Source organism: Microtus ochrogaster, unplaced genomic scaffold (genome assembly GCF_000317375.1).
Source record: "Microtus ochrogaster isolate Prairie Vole_2 unplaced genomic scaffold, MicOch1.0 UNK35, whole genome shotgun sequence".
Classification (NCBI taxonomy): domain Eukaryota; kingdom Metazoa; phylum Chordata; class Mammalia; order Rodentia; family Cricetidae; genus Microtus; species Microtus ochrogaster.
The window spans coordinates 917,762-937,432 of record NW_004949133.1 but is presented as its reverse complement, the minus strand read 5'-3'; the positions used below and the strand labels follow the sequence as shown (position 1 = coordinate 937,432).

At 40.7% G+C, this 19,671-nt stretch overlaps 1 protein-coding gene across 1 annotated transcript in view; it reads right to left on the bottom strand.

Annotated features, from left to right (window-relative positions):
* The window catches only part of Grem2 (gremlin 2, DAN family BMP antagonist), a 97,121-nt gene that overhangs the window by 41,918 nt on the left and 35,532 nt on the right, over positions 1-19,671 (bottom strand). The window lies entirely within an intron of this gene.

The window sequence follows — 19,671 nt, the reverse complement described above, 5'->3', positions numbered from 1 at the left end:
TGCAGTAGGATCAAAAACCCATTGCCATTGTTCTTGAGTGCTCAGTAGTCCTCAATGTCCGCTATGTTCAGTGAGTCTGGTTTTATCCCACGCTTTTTCAGACCCAGGCCATCTGGCCTTGGTGAGTTCCCGGAAAAACATCCCCGTTGTCTCGGTGTGTGGGTGCACCCCTCGCGGTCCTGAGTCCCTTGCTCGTGCTCTCTCTCCTTCTGCTCCTGATTTGGACCTTTTTGAAGGAGGAAAGCCTCACCCCACTGGCCACATTACAGACAAGTCATGTGCACTGAGCCCTCTCCCGTACCATCAGGCTCCCACCATTATGTTTTTATTTATCATCCTCATTGGCTTTCTTCTGATAGTCTGATGCATCTTACACTGGTCAAAACCAAACTCATTGGGCTGAGGAGATGGCTCAGTTGGTAAAATGCTTACTCTACAGTTACAGTTTCCTGTGTTTCTTTCTCCAGAACCAACAAAATGTAAATAGTAAATGAAATACTGAGACACATGGGCACATCAACACATGTCTATATTCCCAGCATTGGGTAAGCAGAGACAGGAAGATTCCCTAAGGCTAGCTGGCCAGCCAGGCTAATGAAAATGGTGAGCTCCAGGTTCTATGAGAAAGCCAATCCCCAAACAGAAAATGATAATGTGGACAGTGACTGACTAATCCATCCAATATCTGCCTCTGGCCTCCACATCAGTGGTCAGTGACTGACTAATACATCCAGTGTCTGCCTCTGGTCTCCACATGCACCGCACACATGCACCTGCATACACATGAACAGTTCACACACGTGTGAGCAACCTGAACACCTTAGCTGTTTACACTGGTCCGCTTGACGTCGTCAGTCTTTCTCCTATGTGTCTGAACACCTGGGATTTTGTTATCTATCCTTTTGTTCTGTCTTCGATCTTGCAGGAATGAATCATCTCAAAACATTTAATCGAGAGAGGGGAGGGAGAGAGAGAGAGAGAGAGATTTACTGAACTTTGAGAGAAGCGGCCACCTCTCTCTTCAGACACATCCTGCTGTACTTCTAAGAATTTATGAGAGCTCCAGATCATCCACACTGGGCTCCTTCATGACAAAAGTGTGGGATGATACACAGTTTTAAAAATTGACCTGATTGCTCTCCAAGACTCTGAAAGACTTGATAGCCTGTCTTCACAATCTACAGACCTGTGTGGTAAGGATGGGAGGAGGCGAAGGTCATTTGGCTTCTAATGCTAGCTCTGTGCTAGGCAGTTAGAAACAGGGGAGCGTCTTGAAGTGCAATGCTGCTGTCAATTTTCCAGTAATCTAGCTCTCTGAATTGCAAATCCTGGAAACCCCTTTTTGCCTTCCTGCTTCACACTGACAGCAACACTTTGCCTGCCCACATCTGAGACCTTGTGGCTTTTGATTCCTTCTGCTGCGGAGGCCTCCCCTCTTGTTTTCTCAAAATGTAAATATTTGTTCTGTCTGCATCCTAATTGCTAGTCTTGGTGTCTTATTGACTATGAGGGCTGTGGTAACGCGGACGCCTCAGGATCCCTTGTTATGTGCTAGGATTTCATGTCGTATGACATTAGCTTGGCGTAGCTGACAGCCACCCTGTTCTTATGCTCCTGACTAACTTGCAGTTATGTCTATAATTGAAACCCACTATTATTTGATTCCCCTCTACAGAGAGGAAAGGCAGAACTATCGTCCTGTACACACAGCAAACCACAGGAGCCTGGGCAAGGGTCCGTAATGACAGGGCCCCTCCCACACAGGGCATTTGCAAGCTTTTTCCTAATGACTTTAATTTTCTTTGTCTAGACTAACTTATTGCATTTAAAGTGCTGCTTTTCTAGGGGGCAGGGAAATCATTAGTCCTTCAATGCTGGCCAAATGAGGAGCGGCGAGGAACACAAATAACCAAGAGAGTCAGGAAAAAGGAACCAGAGGACTTGCCAGTGAATGGGCTGCCTCCTGAAGAACATGCTAGCTTCAAGTTGCCTAGTTAGGAAACTGTGTTTCAGAAGGATCAGCATCTACAGCATCAACAGCAAATAGCTCATGAGATAATGTGTAAATTGAGAAAAGGTGGGGACCCCTTCAAAGTACACAGGTAGTCGGGAGGGAAGGGCCATGTCTGGCTGCTCGGTTATGGATGCTCTTGGGTGCCTGAGGAAGAACTCTGTTCTACCACTGTTATAGTGAGGCCTCATTGGTGAAAGCAACAACAGAATGAGGGCTTGTGTGGTATTGCTGGCACACGTTTGTTTGTGGTGAGAACACCGGGAGAAATGTAATATGTTGGCCATAAACCCTTTTGAAACGTTCCTTGGACGAAAGGACACTGAGTAAGAGCAGGGTGGTCATTCACACCTTCTAAAAGCCTGAGTGGGAACGGAACAGAGGTGGTTTATAATGGCCAGGATTTCAGACTGGGAAGATGAACTTGAGGGACCCCAGATCGACACAGAACACCAAAAGGCCTCAGGGCAAGGACAGTCCTCAGTTGGTACATTCTCTTCACTTCCACACGCCAAAGCCTTGGGAACATTGGGAGTGTCTGAGGCCTGAAAGGCCTTGTCCTGGGGCTGGTTCCTTTTGCCAAGTCCTCCACTGTCTGCCTGCTCACTTCCCACTCCTCCTCTGCTTGTGTCCTCTCCACCACATTAGCACACTCAAAAACTGGTTGTTTTCCTAGGCAGTGCTGGCTCCGTTCATCTTACTCCTGTCTGCTTCAGTTAAGCTTCTCTTGAAAGATCTGCTTTGCAGTTTGGTTGAACTTTTGGTGAGCCAAAATTCCTCAGGCTTTTTACTGGTGGTATGGATTTATTTATATTTATTCTTTACAAATTGTGCATAGTGAAGATTATTCTTTCAGAAGTAGTCCTCAGGCTGGGTCTGAGATGAAGAACTGATACAGTATATTTCTGTTTGTTTCGGTGACTTAAACATTTCCATTTGTTTGTTTGTTTGTTTGTTTTGATGGGGGGCACCCACATGTGGAGGTAAGAGAGCAACTTAGAGGAGTTGGTTCTCTCCTTCCATCATATGGGTTTCTTGTTCTGGGGACCAAACTCATGTTGTAAGGTTTGGCAGCAGGCACCCTCACTGTCTGAGCTATCTTATAGGCTCTTTTCTGGTGGTAGAGATGGTGGTGGTGATGGCGGTGGTGATGGAGGTGGTAGAAGTGGTAGTATTGACGGTGGAGATAGTGATGGAGGTGGTGGTGGTGGTAGGCTTGTGTGTGTGTTTGTTTGTGTGAATTCACGTTTTAATTTTGTTTTTTATTTTGTGGCCATTTTTCACTGTTACCCAGGAAACTCCTAGGCTAAAACAATCCTCCTGCCCCAGCCCAATTGAGTAGATAGGACCACTGGTTCATGCCACCAGTCCTGGTTTAGATGCCCTGTGTTTTCTCAAGAAGAATAAGGAGATGATTTATGCTTGCTAAATCTTCCTAAATTTGAGGGAACTGTTAAGGTAAAGATTATAGTAGGCCCAGGATCTGCTCTGTGTCCTCAGTCCTAGGTTGGGCAGTCACACAGCTGGCAATAACCTTTGACTGCCTTTGCTCTTTCTCTGCTACCCACAATTCCACTTTCTCTGGGAAAGACAATTTTGTACTGAAGCCCCTGTGGTTTTCTTCTGAGTGGCACCGTGCCCTCAGTTTGGAGGTATTTTCAGTTGTCAGTGGGGGGGGCTTTTGTCTAAGATAGCATATAGGGATGGGGAAAAATGAGCGACAATGCACCTGTCTCCGCCTTCGTGCAAGTGTCCTGTCCTTTGCCAACAGCACCCAGGCTGAGGAACCCTGGACTAGACGTGTTTACCACCCAGTCACATCCCTGAAAACACGGAAGCCAGAGGTACTGCTAGACATTCCATAGCAACTTTTAAAAATGGATGCATTCTTTTCCTTTATGATATCAGATAATTCTTTGGATTTTTTTTTCCCCACTCAGATTTGACAGAACTTGAATCCTCTGATTGTTGCCATAAGATTGCAAGCGAGCCTAATCTCCAGTAAAACTTTGTTTATGCTTCTTACTTAGAACAAAGACATTTTGGGGAATCTTAATAACTTCATTCTTTAAATCTTTTGATATCAATTAAAGTAAACGATCCAATTGACGTTTGCTACAGAATTATTTAGCTTTTCTGGGAAAAAAATTATTTTTTATTTTTACAAATTTTGTGAGATTCCACCAAAACTATTGCCTTCTTGATGTAGCCTCGTACTGCCTCTCTATAAGTTCCTAGGGGCCGAGGAAGAAGTAAGCCTTTCTGTGAAGGTTCCTAAAGTGTTGGCTTGACTTCCTTTTCATTTTCCGAAGCATTTTATTTTTTAAAATAATTATTAATTGTCCTGTATATATGATGTGTGGGGGGAGGGGATAGACAGGAACCATAGCTCATTCGTGGAGGTCAGAGGACAATTTGGGGAAGCTGGATTTTTCTTTCTATCATATAGGTTCCGGGTATGGAACTCAGATCATCCCACTCCGTTGCAGAAGCTTTTGCCCTTGAGCCATGTTGAACTCTTTAAGCTGAACCCAAACATCTCACTTTACCATTATTTTATGCCTTAGGAGAACATGCAGGTTTAATGTATCATAAAGTATGGTAACAAATGCACCCAGCAGTCATCAAAAGAAGTTCATGTTATTTTTAAGAACAAAATACATTTTGAAAACCATGCCTGATCTAAGTACCAACTATGTCATTAAGGGGAACTTACTATGATGAGCCTGCCTTGCCACTGGTCTTTCAAAGAGATTGCTGTATAATCACATTTTAAAACAGCATGATAGGCTTAACATGGTTTCTGAAATTAGTAATAAGGGAAATACTCTACATAATGTGAAAATACTAGACTCAGAAAGCTATATTATTGGCTTTTTTTTTAAGTGGAAGCAAGACTAGAGTGGTTCACATATTCAGCACCTTCTGACTGTGACCAGAAATACTCCCGAGTTGTCAGGCAGTGGTTTCTGTTATTAGAAGGAGGATGATTGCATCCTGTTTTTTCACCATTTCCAAGGCCACCCATACCCCTTCCCTTGATTGGCTTTGTGATGCTCTGAGCCTCTATTCCTGTTTCCTAACACACAGTCTGTGTCCTGTGATCTGCACACATGCACATGCGTACAGCTGAAGTGTCAGAACCCTGAGTTCTCTCCTACTTCTCTCAAGTCTCCGAGAAATTGGGCAAGACTCAAAATTCAAAACCAACGTCACCCACAGCAACTAATTTCATAAAACGAAAATCCGATTACAAATTATGCGTCCCCTATAGCATAACCGCTTTGCAAAAAGCTCAACAGAAAGGCAGCTGTTTAATTAGCCAGGCGATGCTTATTAACCAGTTATTGCTTTAAACCACAATAAAGACCACAGAGCGCAGAACCAGTTCATTAACCAATGGTAAGCTTCTCTGCAGCTCTTTCACGGGGGCCTCTGATTCCTCTAAATAGAATCTGCTGCCAATTCATTTGTATTACGCTCTTAACTCCACGTGTGCCTTGCTGTGCATGATGCCGGCAAACAAGCGGCTTGCCAGCAGCATTCTTTCTTAAGCAGATTCCGTATTTGTACTGATCGTTGCCTCTCCCATAGTCTCCACCATGGGGTTTTGTATGTAATCGGCTACCAATGAGTAATTGTTAGATTTACCTAAATTCAGTAGAGACATGAACAATGGAGGAACTCGCAATGAATACTGCTTTTGTCTATTTCCAAACGTACATTCTCTTTGTGGATTTATAAATGTGTCGCAATATATCGTTGACACTATCCCTGGTAATTTTGACAGTAAAGTATTCATTTTATTATAAGGAAGGATTACTGAGACTCCTGTCTGCTTATTGATTTAGCACAGCATCTCACGAATTGTACACAGAGGTAATGTACCCTCTGTTCATTTACAATATGGTGACCTAGGGTAGCATGTGAAAATTGCCAATTAACAAGAATTGCCAATAGAAGGCAATAGATATTATAGAAAATAAGGAACTTGAAGCCTTAAAATATTTATTTTTATATTATGTATTTGATATTTTTATTTATAAAGGGCTGGGACATGTTTTACACACACACACACACACACACACACACGCATCAGAAAAGTGTAATTCACGAGAAGAAGGAGACTCTTGAGACAGGAAGGCTTGTCTTCGGATGGGAGGAGGTACAGGTTCCTCATGCAGTGGAGGAGAGTTGCATCAAGCTGCCAAGGCAGGCCTGGGGATGAAGATGATGTGGAGACAACAAGAGAAAGGAAGGTCCATTTGCAGAAAAGAGTGTGACCATCTGATGGGTACAATCACACAGAACTGACTTTGGGAACAAGACAGATAGTGATTCGGGGACAAATAGAAGCATGATGAACTCAGGTGAACTCACAAATTAATAATCTGCACAGAAATCCATAGCAGAATTTCCTACACTTCTGTAGAGCCACTCGAGACTGGGTGACTGAGAAAGCACCTGATGACAAGGAGTGCTGTGACAAAAGCCCCCGAGGGTGGTCTTAGAGATCACTGGGAAAGGGGAGAGAACACAATGTACCATCTACTAAAAAGTGCATAAGGATTGTTCTGGCCCTAAACGAAGAGCTGGAAGCAGAGATTCGGAGGCGTCTTCAGAATTTGGCTCCTGACACTTCTGTCCCACATCAGCATCGCCTGTCCACATTCCCACCAAAGAGTGATCTTTTGGATCAATATAAAAGATCTTAATGATACTTTTGTTACAAGCTGACAAATTTACAGTGGTTTTCATCATACATTGGCAGGGAGATCAGTTCAAGGCAGATGCTATGCTCCCACAGGCAGTAAGTGGACAATTTCAAACAGTTACAGTCTATATTGTTTAAATTATAATCTTAATATATTTGAACACATTGGATTGCTACAGCAGGGCAATGATGATCAACTAGAATGAAAACAGAATTTAAAAGCAACAATAATTTTGGAGAAAAAAAATTGAGGACAAAGAAACCCACTAAAAGTGTTTTGTGATGGGCTGAGCATTTCTGGATCCTCTTTAATTTGATTTATTCTGTTGCCTGCTGAAATCGGGCTAGTGTCTTGTCTTCTGTGTGCTTTCTGTGGAGCTATTCCAAGCACAGAGTCTTCTTCAGTTTTGGAAGAAACTTTTCATTTGGATGCTTTCCATGAGGGTTCAAAGAAAGATGAAACGCGGGATCCTGAGAGATGAAACGATGCTAAGGATTAACTTCCTGCCATGAGATGGGAGGACCTGATGTTTGCTGAACATCACCTTTACTGGAAAAAAATATTTTGAATATTGTTTTTAAATGAATACTTAAAATATAAGCATAAATAAAAGTAAAAAAAATCCATAGGGTTTCCAACAGCTGTTTCTTATCCCCTATTTAAGGAAGAGTCTAGCATTAGGTGAAGCCATCGAAGGCAAGTACCCATTGAATTAATAGACAAAGAGGAAGAACTTCAGAAAGCAGTTTCTTGCAGCAAGGCTTGTAGGTTATGTTACTGTCGTTCCAGATCTTATGGATCAGAGAAGCTGTGACTTCACACAAATGAAGGGATTAGGCAATGTAAATAAATAAGTGGATAATGGGAGCTGGTAAACTACTATGGCATCTCCAATATACGTCTCTTTATCCTCACATTTTAACCAGATAAAGCTCAGTAGAGACTATAGACATTTTCTTATAGGCCTAACATTAGGATCTTAAGGCTGAAGCGACTGTGAATTCATATAGAATTTAATCTTTTGTTTCCTGTAAGCAGCTAATGTAAGAATGCAAGCTTCTGAGGTTTTCTTCCTGTACTTTTCCAGCTTTTAAGAGCATTCACTTAAGAACATAAACATGTTCTCGGTGGGGTGCACAGTGTCAGGGTGGAGGGTCTTATCAGAAAGCTCTGATGCCAAGAGGCAATATGATGCAAGATTGCCCCAGATCTCAGATTCAGCTTATGAATGCAGGACAATGACACAGTCCCCAGCCTATTTTATGTACGGAGGACACCTCTTGATGATCTTGTAAAAGTGCATGGGTAAGGTGGCAGGACATGAAAAAACCCTTTTCAGTTGCTCATCTCTTCTCCTCTGTGGCTTGCCATGGTTATTAATAGTAGATGGCGACCACAATCTATCTATCTAAGTATTCTTAAGCTTATTTAACCATTCCTTCCCTGTCTTTTGCATTTCCTGCCCCAAGTACCAGTATCTTCTCAGGAAGAAATGCCATGGTATTTCTGGCAGACCGTATATAGGAAATCATATATTGCAACCTGACCTCAGAATGCTTTGATGCCAAGGGCCATAAGAAGTCCATCTGAAATCACAAAGGCTTTGAAGTGTCAGATTTCTTGGCCCTGAGCCAATGTGACCCTTGAATCAAAAGGAAACAACTGGTCTTTTCAGGCATCTGTTAAAGCTACATAGACCCAATGGGGTGGTTGGCCTAAGCCTAGTAGAATCAAAAACCAAGATAGATTCTGGTCTTCTGTTGCCCGGAAAGCCAGCCTCTTGCATGTGGGATGTATTCAGCTTTCAAGGGTAAGGAACAAATGATACATTCAACTGACTCTCTGGGAATCAAAGTGTATAAATTTGTTTTTGTAGCTTTATTAGTGCCTGTCCTCTACCCCAGGCCACCAGCTTATCAAACACATAAAAGTCTTCTCAACTCAACATGAAGCATGGATGTTGAAGCAAGATGACAAAGATCCACACTCCATTAGACGACTTCCCAATTAGCAGTCATGAACATGTTCCCACAGTTTAAACTGTTAACGCTTCATGCTTAAGGCAGTGTGAGATCTCAGATTGTCACCACTTATTGACAGAGGAAAAACTTTTAAGACCAATTGCCCTTCATTGTATACAGGAAAATAAAAAAAAAAAATTAAAAGCAGAACACAAACACACATACACACACACACATACACAGACACACACACACACACACACAAATGCACTTTGCCAAATACACACACACACACACACACACACAGACAGACACATGCACACATATACATCACACACACACATACACACTCTGAGAGACCGTGCCTCCCCAAAATAGCACATTCCTCAGTGAATAACAGTTCAGCTCATCTTTATGGAGTTTGGTTTTCTTAATCCTCATCTAAAACAACCATGAAAAATACTGCATGGTTTATAGAGGCGGGCAGTCTGACTTAACATACACCAACTAAGAAGAAACAAGTGAAACTGAAAGACAAATCCCAGTTATGAATAGCTGCCTAAAGGGCTCACCCGTGTGCCATCTTCCCAGCACAGTGCACAGCTTCTACAGTTGACAGGACCCACCAGTTCTTGGCTTAGGTGCTATATGCATTCAAGACTTGAGTCACCCAATTTCCCTTCTGCAGCAAGGGAATAATGAGACCTAAAGTCTAACATTTTCCAGGTCCTTTGCATAGGTCCTTCTTAGAGTAAGAGACAGGAGGATTCCAGAAGTTTCCAGGACAGCCAATTGAACCAAACTGCTATAGATTCTGTGAGAGACCCTGTCCCGAAAAACAAGGTAGAGCACAGTAGATGAGGATGTCCTAGCATTGACCTTTGGCCTCCAATGGGCCCACTGGGACAATTGCATCTACATAAATGTTTATATACCACACACAATGTCAGTAATATTTTACATGCAAAATGGTGGCAATCCTAGAACCAAAGCATTTAAACATGTACAGTTCATGGTTTCATGGAGCACAAAGTCTATGCACAGATCCCACCCCCCGCTTCAAAAACATGAAAGAAAGAGAGAAGAGAGAAATAAGAAAGAAAGAAAGAAAGAAAGAAAGAAAGAAAGAAAGAAAGAAAGAAAGGGCAGCCAAATGATTTCAATGCCCTGCCTAACCCAGAGAAACAAGAGGCAATGGCAAGCTCAGCCATGGAAGCAACTACATTACAGTGTTACATCTCCTAGGGCTTCAACACCAGGTGTCTTTAATTTTAACTGCTGATAAACATACAGCAGCCCATCTCCATCTGATTTCCTCAAATTTTATTTACATTCATTTCAGAGCAGTAAGTAGTACTGGTTGGTCTCTGTTTCTTATGACAATCTCCAGAAAGCATGACTGGTAGCTAAATGAGATATATGGAGTAAAAATCTGAATTTAGATCTCCCCTCCGAGTTAAAAAAAAAGTGATCAAAACTAAGTAAGCTAGATACATGGACTTGAGAAAGAAAAGGTATTTTATTTTCAATGCTTTCAGAAACTAAAATTAAAGTTCAGATTTTAAGGGCTGAGTATGTAACTCTATAGTATAGCTGTGGGTTCATTTTCAGCACTGAGAGAGGGATGAGGAAGAGAAAGGGGAGGAAAGGGGAGGAAAGAAAACAGAGGAGTGGTGGAAAGGGGAAAGAAAGAGTAGGGCAGGAGAGAACACTAAATCAGATTTTAAAAACTGCCTAGTTTGAAAGTAGGATAATAAGTATCAAACAAACTAAATAAACATGAAAAGGATGTTTTAATGGTCTTTTAACGATCAGATTACAGAGGTAAGGCTTCCATGTATTCAATTACTAGCAATAAGTTGATCAATTCCTTAGCTTTACTCATACTTCCACCCAGGACTCATAGAGAGTGAACAATTGAAGAGATGAAGGATAGATGAATGTTGGATTAATAGTAAAATGTAATCTCTAGTAGCTTCTTCAAGAACGCAGGTATAGCAGTATCTGAGGTAGTATGTGAGCGTGTGTGTGTGTGTGTGTGTGTGTGTGTGTGTGTGTGCGTGTGCGTGTGTGGTCACATCTACTTGATTTGTTTAAAGTACTGTTGGCTCTTAAGCCAAGTTGAATTTGTCTAAGTAAGCAATGGTTTATTTTTTCAGCTTTGAAACAAGATCTCACTGTGTAGCCCAGGCTGTCCTTGCATCCATGGTAATCCTCCGGGCTCAGTGTTTCAAGTGTTGAGGTTATAGGTGAGAGTCACCACACATACATATGCAGTGGTTTCGATGAGGAGAGGCCAACATGGACAAACACACTTACACAGGCAGAGTACAGAAATTATTAAATTGTCAAGGAACAAAAGAGCATGCTTCAGATTGTTACAAAATAAACAGAACAGGGCTTTAAATCCCATAATTTGTACAACATTTGTCATGTATTCTTAATAGTTTTTTATCTTGTTCCAATGATTATAATGTCCTTCTCTGGGAATTTGGGTAGGCATATTCTATCCACTTTCTTCTGCTTCTCTTCATTAGCTATGCTGATTTAAGAATAGATTGTCAATTAATACACATAACCATATCCTAGGACACCTTATTTTGCACTGTGATTTTTATTTTCCTCTTTAAACCTGCAGAATTTGAGAGCAGACAAAGCTAAGTTCAAATCCTAGTTTTCTCGCATGCTTGTGACCTTGAGCGGGTCTTTGTTTGTTTTCCTCTTGGTGCTTTGGCTTCCATATCTGTGATACTAGATTCTTGTAAGCATTGAGAACGTGTAGGACACCTGAAACCCTACACACAGAGCGCGACCCAGATGTGAGACTGGGGAGCTTTGCTTTGTTTATGGCAATGGAAAGGATTGTGTGTGATGTTTAAAACTGGTGTAAATAGTCACCAATTTATGAGATATAAAAAGTTTTAGGACTAAGTCAACTCTGAGCTGATCCAGATAGAAATAGGGATCTCTGTGTAGTTGAGTGCAGTGTGCCCTTGATATTGTCTCTGGGGTCAGAACGAGAGCTGGACACTGACTAGTATTGAGTGAACATGTCAGGGAATGCTGCCACAGCACATATTTTGAATGTGTGTGTTGCAATAGGAATAAATTAATCTGCTTGTGAAGTGAACATAGGGTAGGAAAGATAGCTCTACAGTTAAGAGAGCTGTCTGTTATTAGAGAGGACGCAGGTTCAATTCCCAGCACCACATGGTTGCTCCCAGCACCACATGGCGGCTCCCAACACCAGTTGCAGGAACTGTTCAGCACCATTGCCGATGATCCAGCACCCTCTCTGACCTCCATAGGCATCAGGCAGACACATGGTACAAAGACGTATATGCAAGCAGAAACCCATACACATAAAATAAAATTCTAATTTAAAATTTTTTTTAAAGAAAGGTAAGTGTAAAACGGGCCTTTGGTGACTTGGAAGTTGAAACTGTTTGTAGTCGTAAAGACACTGAAAGTAAGAGATGCATTAGCCCACCCATCCCAGCTGTCCCTGGAGAAGGGCAGGATTGAGAGCAGATGATAGAACTGCAGGCAATTCAAAACTGCCTCAGAGTAGACAGATTTTAATTGCCAAGATGTTTTAGTCACCTTTGATGTAATAGCTTGTTTCTTAGGTCCATTTGATTGGAAAAAATTTTCCCAACCCTTTACTCTGAGGCGATGTCTGTCTTTGAAGTTGAGGTGTGTTTCTTGTATGCAGCAGAAGGATGGATTCTGTTTTTGTATACAATCTGTTAGCCTATGTCTTTTTTTTTTCTTCTCAGATCACGCTTTACTGGAGTGCATTTGGTTGAGGGAGAGCATAAAGCAAAGGGGGGCAGAAAATGAGAGAGCAGAAGAGAGACTAGAGGGACAAGAGGGACGCTAGAGAGAGAGCGCCTATGTCTTTTTATAGGTGAGTTGAGTCCATTTATATTAAGCGATAATAATGACCAGTGATTGCTAGCTCCTGTTACTTTAGTTCTTGTTGATGTTATTGTGTGTATTTTTCCTTTTTGGGGGATTTGTTACTGTGAGGTCAACTATTGTCTGTGTTTTTGTGGATGTAGCCAACTTCCTTGGGTTGGAGTTTTCCTTTTAGTCCTTTGTGTAGGACTGGTTTTGTGGCTAGGTAGAGATTAAATCTGGCTCTGTCATAGCATATCTTGTTTTGTCTGTTTATGGTGATTGAAAGTTTTGCTGGGTATGGTAGTCTGGGCTGACATCCATGGCCTCTTAATGCATATAGTTCTTACTTTTCTGTGTTGAATTAATTTTTCAAAGTTATAACAAAAATTAGCATTACAACACTTTACAAGCTATGAGATTCTAGTGGAGGATATCTTAAAGATAAGAAATGGATAATAACCAATAATTATTACAAAACCTGTCATTTGTTTTTCTGTCCTAAGATCCTGATACCCCCAAGTGAGTGGCTCTACGTAATATATTAATTTAAGTTGTTTGATCTTTGAAAACTAAATACAATTACAGCCAGTTATAAATATGATAAAATTATAACAAAATTCTTTAAAATGCTCCTATTCCATAAAAATTCTAGACAATGATATTCCTGACAATTTCTGGAAGATTTGCTGAAAAAAAAAATAAAGTGAGTCTTTAAAAAACATGTGAATAGGGCCAGTGAGGTGACTCACCAGAAAAGGTGCTTGCCACCAAACTCGATGATCTGAATTTCATCCCTGGGTCCCACATGTTGAAGGAAAGAAACTAACTTCTGATTTCCACATTTATGCCATAGCATGTACATACATACATACACACACACACACACACACAGACAAATAGACACACATACATTCACACATGCACTGTGTAAAAACTCAAAATACAACGAATAAAATATATATATATAAACATCACTGCAATCCCAAAAGACACTTAAATGATAATATATCATTTAAGAAAGGTTTTTGTAAATTTTTTATTTTTTAAAACAGTCTTTTCTCATTTTACACACTGATCTCAGTTCCCTCTCCCTCTTCTCCTTCCACCCATCCTACCTGCCCCCCATCTACTCCTCAGAGAGGGCAAGGTTTCCCATGGGGAGTCAACAAAGTCTAGCACATCACTTTGAGGCAGGACCAACGCCCTCCCCAAACAAACTTTTTTGTTGTTGTTGTTGTTGTTTTGTTTGTTTCTTCTTTTTTGTGAGAGACAAAAGAACATGGGAGGCAGCTCATTTAGTAAAGTGTTTGTTAACCAAGCATTAAAACCCGTGTGAAATATCCAACATGGTGGTTCATGCCTTTTACTACAGCATTGTGGGTGGTGGGAACAGGGAAAGAGGATGCCCACATCTCACTGGCTAAGCTAGTTAGCTGAATTGATGAGCTTCACGTGCTTGGAGAGACCCTGTTTTTAAAAATAAAAGTGGAAAAAAATCAAGGAAAAGCATCAGGAATGAACCTCTGGCCCCCACATGCATCTGTGTGAACATTTTGGTGTAAGGAGGCATGAGGAACGTGCATGTGTTTGGTCGGTGACATTGGTAAGGCAGTTTGAAACCAAAAGTCTGAATCCCGTCTTTGTTGGTGGGACATGAACAAATATAGGAACAACTAAAGAACAAAGATGCTATAAGGCAAGTCTATGCAGTGAGATCCAGGGATGCTCTAGCCCATAAGCTGGGGATGTGGAGAATCTTTTAGAAATGGATATAGGAAGAGCGTAGCAGCTAAAGGAGATCTGGCTTAAAAGGCTTTATAAGAAGAAAAAAAAATCCTGTAAACTCTGCAAAACAAACTTTGATGAAGTAAGAATAAAATCTTAAAAAGCAAACAAACAAACCAACAAATAAACAAACTATATATGACATTTAAATCACATAGGGAGAACAGACTATGCTGAGATATTTTGTGTTCTGACAAATAAAGTTTTCCTGGAGATCAGAGGACAGAGCGAACCACTAGTTAATCATATGGTGAAAAAAAAGAAAGAAAAAAAAAAAGGAAAAGATAGCTGTCCAAAAAGATGCAGATGGAGGAGGAGTGCAAGGAACCCTGTCATTAACTGCTGAATAATTTGCTATTGGTAGATGCAGGGAAAGGGGAAATCATTGTCTTCACTTGTATACCTACTGATGACTCTAACACACTACAATAGCCAGTCCAGATCCTGTGGTAACACAGACGGCCTGGTTAAAGTAAATGAGTTACAAAATGAGTCTGCAAAAAGCCTGGTTGGAAAGAGAAGTGGGAAAGGCCTGAGAAGGACGGAGGGAAGTGAGAGGCGGTGAGGGAGAGTGACTAGAAAGGTCCGCCTGTATGAAATTGTCAAATACCAATAATTCATCCAGAAGAATAAAATGAATAGATAAAAAAAAAGAACAGAAGGGGGCAGGGATAAGAGCTCCATGAGTTCTCCCCTAGCATGCAAGTTTCTGCAGCTTAATCCTAATACAACAAAGAAAAAGAAGGAGTAGGCAGAAGAGGAGGAGACCGTTATTTTGTGAGGTTGTCAAGAGATAATCCCTATATAATCTGCCTTCATTTGCCGTCCTTACAGACCGCATAGTGTTGAACATGGCACAGGGTTCACGCAGGTGGGTTCAGGTACAGAAAGCAGCGGTGAGATCTGAGAGAAAGACCAGCTACAAGAAAGTAAAAGAGGAAGGACTGTACATGGGAAGTCTTCTGAACACAGGAAAGCCAAACTGGGTTTTCAGGAGTTCAACATTCCAAGCAAGTCACATTATATTTTATTTGCTCATCCTAATAGGCCCAGGCAAAAATAAGCATGGAGATGCTATGGTATTTCAAAATACCATAGTTCAGAGTTATGCATCAGCCAATGACATCAAATGTTGCTAGAAATAGTCATTTCCATGTTCCCAGAAGAGGATGTCATGAAAAGAATTCCTTGAGATGCTTAAAGAATGTTTACAAAATTTTGTCATCACACATAATAATCTTGCACAAAATAAATAATTAAATAAAGAGCCAAATCACAATTGCAAATTGAATGTAATTGCTGTGATATGAATTGTATCACATAGTGAATACAACTTTCAAATCTTCCACATAAATATTAGAACCTCTGTTTATAGAAACGGGATAGAAACTTTCAAAGAAAAAGCAGCTGGTCTCCCACAAAAACCTGTGAGCTGTACTTTCTGGATTGGCCTCTACTGAGGTCTGAATCTTAGATACATCCTTGATTCCATGCACCCTGTAAGGCCACTTACTGACTGATGAAAATATAAGGTAAGTTACCTAATGGAAAATTGACTAATTACATGGATAGTGAACTTCTGTGTGAACAGTCAGTCCGATAGTCTGTGTCTTCTGGCTAGGTCAATGCTTCTTTACCCAAGGCAAGGGCACTAGAGTTCTTTGGAGAAAGCACATTTGGCCAAGTACATCTAGGGAGGACGGATGATGCAATCGCTGCTGTGTTGCTGACTCAGAAAAGTCGCGAATGGTAACGATAAACACATGGCCCAGTGCTTTATTCCTGGGTGAACTCTACCCACCTCTGAGTAGAGCGCTGGAAGCTTGTCTACCTGCCCACCCTAACGAAGTGACTGAAATAAAAAATGACAGGCCACTTGAAAACTCATAAGCGGTCCTTCCTCCGAGACGCAGTCATTTGGGGCTTCTGGGGATTATGGCTCCCGTAGTAACAGGTGGTGTCAGGACTCTAAACCTGATCCTTTAGGAGCTGCCTGGTGTTCGGTTTCCCTTTCACTGTAGGTGTAACCTACGCCATGAGTTTACTATTTCTCGGTGGGAAAGGCACCAAAGGAGAAGGTCCTGGACAATGTCCCAGGGTTCCCGATGTCTCTAGAGGAAACTACTTGTATCTGACAGGGCTCTCCTTTGAGAGTTTCCTATACAGAGATGAGGAAACTGTTCTGTTGTAGGGTGTCTATGTGTATGCATGCCCCAAAACATAATGTCTGCAATCTGATGTCTCTGCACATCAACGGCAGTGTGCCTTCAAAGTCTGACTAGTGCTCCCCAGGCTAAGTTCATGGTGTGGACATTTGTCAGTTGGCTATTGCATATTAAAGGGTAGGAACTGAGTTAGCAGAAATTGCTGTATGAACACATTCTGTAACATAACAACATAACAAATGGATTTAGGCCAGGACAGAATAGCTGAGGATGAAATAGCTGCTCTGTGCCCAGTTATTAACCCAAGCATGGGATAGGGTTGCTACCTTTTGTCTGAGTTTCCCAGGACGTTAGTCAAGGAGTCTTGTGAACCTTAGGCAACAACTTAGGCACTTGATGACTGACAATGGATGGGACTAGCATAGCCAAGTGGACCTGGGAACTTCAGGTAATCTTGAAAATCCCCATGTTAGCAGGATCATCTGTGCAACAAAGGTTTTTGACCCCCATCTCCATCTCCCTTCAATGCATTTCCTTTACCATTTCTCACTATTAATGTTCTTGCTTAAATGAAGCACATAGGTGGACATGTACTGAGTAGTTTTGGGATGTTTTGTGTGTAGGATGATAGTACAGGCATGATCCCATGAGCACCTAATATTGAAATTTCCAGTGATTTGTTAGAAGAGAGGAGAAAATGTGATGCTTTGAGTGACATCTCCTAGTTCTACCATGACCCTTGGATCCCTGTTCTAAAGCTCAGATCCTCAGAAATGCAGGAGACAAGTGCCACAAGCCCACAGCCATGTTTTTCTGTGACACCTGAAGAAATAAGCACTGTTGGGTGTGATTCTGTTGCACTGAATGGCATTCCGCTATGCTCTTTGCCATGTATCAGAGGGTCCAGTGTAAGCACGGGCGTATTTCACACTTTTCTTCTTTAGGGACATGGACTTGGAGATGTATTTCCTGGATTGGCCTTCATGGGGATTGATAGGTGACATTTATGTGGCTCAACAAAAGTCCTGTCCCTGGATGAGACTGCCTTTCCATGACAGGATGTCTTTCAAGAAAAATGACTTCCTTTTTTACTACTTGTATATTTTAGAAGTTTAGATTTTGTTTCTTACATAAGATCTCCTGAATTACAAGTTACCTTGAGATTCTGTTGAATCTCTTGGCCCGGACTTCCTTTGATTTGTTTTTTTTTATATTTATCTATGTTAATATTTTGTTCTACATGGATAAGAGGATAGGGTTCTCTATTGTTAGATGTATGAATGTGAAATTTGAAGAAGGCTTTGGGGAACTTTCTGTCATTATTTTATGTTTTTAAAGGCCAGGACAAAGCACTACTTAAGAGGTTTCCATAGCCTTCATATGTATATATGTATATATAATATAATTTCCATAGCTTTCATATATTATATATATGTGTGTGTGTGTTTGTGTCTTGTTTCTGTTTGTAATATATATATGTACATATATATATAATGCCCTTCACTCTATTTATATAGTTCTATGTCATCATTTACCTAGTTTTGCTACCATCAAATTAGCAAACTAAAATTTTCAAATTGAGGTCACTCCTAATTTTTCAAACTTCAGCTATATATTTTCTTATTAGATATTTTTCATTGACATTGTACAAATGTTGATGGGCACAGGACTTTAGAAAGTACTCGAATCTCTAAAATGGTTAAACCTGTACCTACTGTATAATCTAGGCACTTAATCAAGAGAGAGCAAGCTATTTCTTTGAGGAAATTGGTATTCACAAGTTGGTAGTGACTATATAATGTATACAGCAACCCAGCTATCCAGCATAAGATAAAATGATAAAAAAACTGAAATGGAGCTGTGCAAAGCAAAAATGAGATGGCTTGAAGAGATATTTCATCAATAAAGTGTTGAGTGCTTCTTGTTCAAAATTTGAGCGCTAAGTTGTGACAGGAGGACACAAAGTGGCCAGAAAAAAAACTTCTGAACAAATGACAACATCCAATATCTTAATTGCAGTAAAGTCTGTAAAAGTTATACCTTTTAAATATGCATATTTATCAAATGCCAACAGTTATAAGTAAGCTTTGTTGTTGTTTTAGAAAGGTAATACGAACTGATATCTATTCCCATTGGTTATTGATTGGCTCCTTATAGATTCACTGACAACCCTGTTCTTACAGTTAACTGATAATCTCTTACATGCTTTTGGTCATCTCTTAAAAAAAAAAGACCCAGCTCACTTGTGCATGTATACATAGCAAACAATGACCTGTTGCTGATCTATGCAGGGTTTTTCATAGCACCTTCCTCAAAAGGAAATTTGGTTGCCATGGACAAGTTTGCTTTACAGTTTCACTTTCTCCCAGAAGTGCCAATGTCAGGTGAGTAGGATTTAATCAGGTATTTGTACATCATGTCACAAATCCTTTCTGAATGAGGATATTAGCTACTTTGATCAAAAGGACATGGCCATAGCCACCTGGACAGAGCCTATTAATCTCCTTGCTGTACTTTAACACAGAATGCACCTGGTTTAGGGCATCACTGCAAACTGAATGTGGCTGGGGTATGCACAGGAAATGGTTCATATGTTAATCGACTCCCATAGTTATGCTGAGTATCTACCTGTTACTGATTTCAGTTGTATAATATTTCACGATTGAGGTAGCGGGATTGCTCAGAGGAAAAGTGCTTGCTGCCAAGCCTGATAACATGCATTCAATCCCCAGGACTCCAATGGTGAATAGAGAAAACTGACTTCTACAAGTTATCCTCTGACCTCAGCATTCAAGTTGTAATGTATACACACACACACACACACACACACACACACACACACACCACACACACACAGATACACACAATTATTTAATTAATAAACATTTAGAATATTTAATTTAATAACTTTGGTAAGGATGAATTTGACATAGAACTAGTGTATCTTTAAGAGAAACATCTAGACTATTTTTTCTCTAAAATGTATGAGTAAATTGTTTTGTATTTTGAATGAAAATATTTAAATACTCTTCTGTGATATTCTAGTTACACTCAACTTAAGCTTATGCTGGTAGAATTGGCAGAAGAAAGAACTCTAGAATAGGAAGTCCATAAGCTTCAGTATGTCCTAG